The sequence below is a fragment of the Oryzias melastigma genome, linkage group LG7 (genome assembly GCF_002922805.2).
Source record: "Oryzias melastigma strain HK-1 linkage group LG7, ASM292280v2, whole genome shotgun sequence".
NCBI classification, from domain to species: Eukaryota; Metazoa; Chordata; class Actinopteri; order Beloniformes; family Adrianichthyidae; genus Oryzias; species Oryzias melastigma.
Window position 1 is genome coordinate 25006325 of NC_050518.1, and position 1894 is coordinate 25008218.

A 1894-nucleotide genomic window follows, 5' to 3' on the forward strand; every position below is an offset into this window, starting at 1 on the left:
TTACCTATGAACGTTAGTTACATGAAGGTTGGAACTCTGTAGCAATTGACTGTGGAGAAAATCGGTGACCGGGCTGTCCGGTGGCGCAGTGGTTAGCGCTCTTGCCTCACAGCGAGAAGGCCCCGGTTCGACTCCCGGCTGGGACCTTTCTGTGTGGAGTTTGCATGTTCTCCCCGTCCATGCGTGGGTTTTCACCGGGGACTCCGGCTTCCTCCCACCGTCCAAAAACATGCTTCATAGGTTGATTGGTGACTCTAAATTGCCCCTAGGTGTGAATGTGAGAGTGAATGTGTGTGTGATTGAGGCCCTGCGACAGACTGGCGACCTGTCCAGGGTGAACCCCGCCTTCGCCCATCAGCAGCCGGGATAGGCTCAGGCACCCCGCAACCCCGACAGGGACAAAGCGGTCAGGAAAATGGATGAATGAATGAAAGTCAACGACCTCTTTGAACTTTCAGCATCCTCTGACCTCTCTCCGTCAGTTTACGTGGTCGACCACTTGGTGTCTGTTGCTGTTGTTCCCAAAGTCTTCCATGTTGTTACGAAAGAACTAAAAGTTGATTGTCAACTGTGGCCAGACCAATTTACTAGGACCTGATTCTGATTCAGATTAGTGAGTCAATCCTTTTGGTAATATAGTTGATCTCCTACTTTAGCGGGTTGTGGTGACACCGGAGATTGTTGTGAGTTTCAAGGATGAGTGGACTCACTGAAGGCTTGAAGGTTATACAAATCCTCCAACGAAACCAAATCCTTATCCGGCCTCAAAAAATCAAAAACACAACAATCGTCTCAGGCAGAGGGAAAACCTAGAGGACAGACCAAACAGGCAGATTCAGGTCAGGATGGTGCAATGATGCGGCGCTCGGATGTTTAGGAATCAGATCTCTGTATGATTTGAGGTGAACATTTTAGAGGGTTGTGTCGTGCAGCATCATTCAGAGATTCCAGTCAAATGTCTGCTTAGCCTGGAACCTCCGTGGACATTCCAGGTCAGCAAAACTGAACGGAGCTCATCTGCGCTCCAGAAAACTCAAACCTTTTCTTTCTCTCCCCAGGAATCTGCTGGCATCATCAGAGAAAAAGAAAGATGTGGTCAAAATCACAGCAAGATGAAAGTATCTCCTGAAAATTTACTGTAACAGTCGGCTGGTCTGGAAGTCCAGACAAGAGGTCCTCTCTAAGGAAGGGGGGGTGCTGCTGTCATGATCAGCTACACCTCTGCCTGAGCAGCAGGTGGTGAGCACTTCCTGTCTGGACACTTCCCACTTTTGGCTAATCTGGTCCACATCCACGTTGAAGGACAGAACCCTCGTGAATCCCACCTGTTGAAATCGGGCCCAGGAGACGTGTTTGAGCCAAAGGAAAGTCCTCTCTGCCCAGCAGATGTCTGCAGACGCTCAACCTGGAGGATGGAGGGGTCACTGCACATGCTCAGTTCTGCTGTATGGAGCTAAATTGATGCCAATATTATTTGAACCCCAAATAAAACAAATTAAGCAAATATTGGTGTTTGGCCAAAAAAAATGTAAAATGTCCAAAAATGTTTGCTATTCTAAAATAAACTTAATTTTCAGCTTCAAATGTTCTGTTTTTTAGGTTTCAATTTCAAAACATTTTTTTTCAGTTTCAAATCTTTTTTTTTTTAAATTTTCAACTCTTTTTCTTTTTTTTTTTTTTTAATTTGAAAATTTCAATTTCAAAACTTTTGGCCCTGTTGTGGTGTGTTGGGGCGGGGCTAACACGACGTTTTAAGGACATTAAAACGTCGCCACAACGGGGCCAAAAGTTTTGAAACTGAAATTTTCAGATTCAAAAACCAAAATACAGAGTTGAAAGTGAAAAAAAAGTTTTGAAATTGAAGTTTTGAGTTTTTGAACCTAAAAAACAGAAC

General features: G+C 44.8%; 1 protein-coding gene across 1 annotated transcript in view; it reads left to right on the forward strand.

Moving 5' to 3' along the window:
• Positions 1 to 1527, forward strand: part of grm6a (glutamate receptor, metabotropic 6a) — a 13508-nt gene extending 11981 nt beyond the window's left edge. Inside the window, exon 15 of the mRNA XM_036212621.1 lies at positions 1059 to 1527. The gene's annotated coding sequence lies outside the window, so the exon portion shown is untranslated. The remainder of the gene's footprint in view (positions 1 to 1058) is intronic.
• Positions 1528 to 1894: the final 367 nt, after the last annotated feature.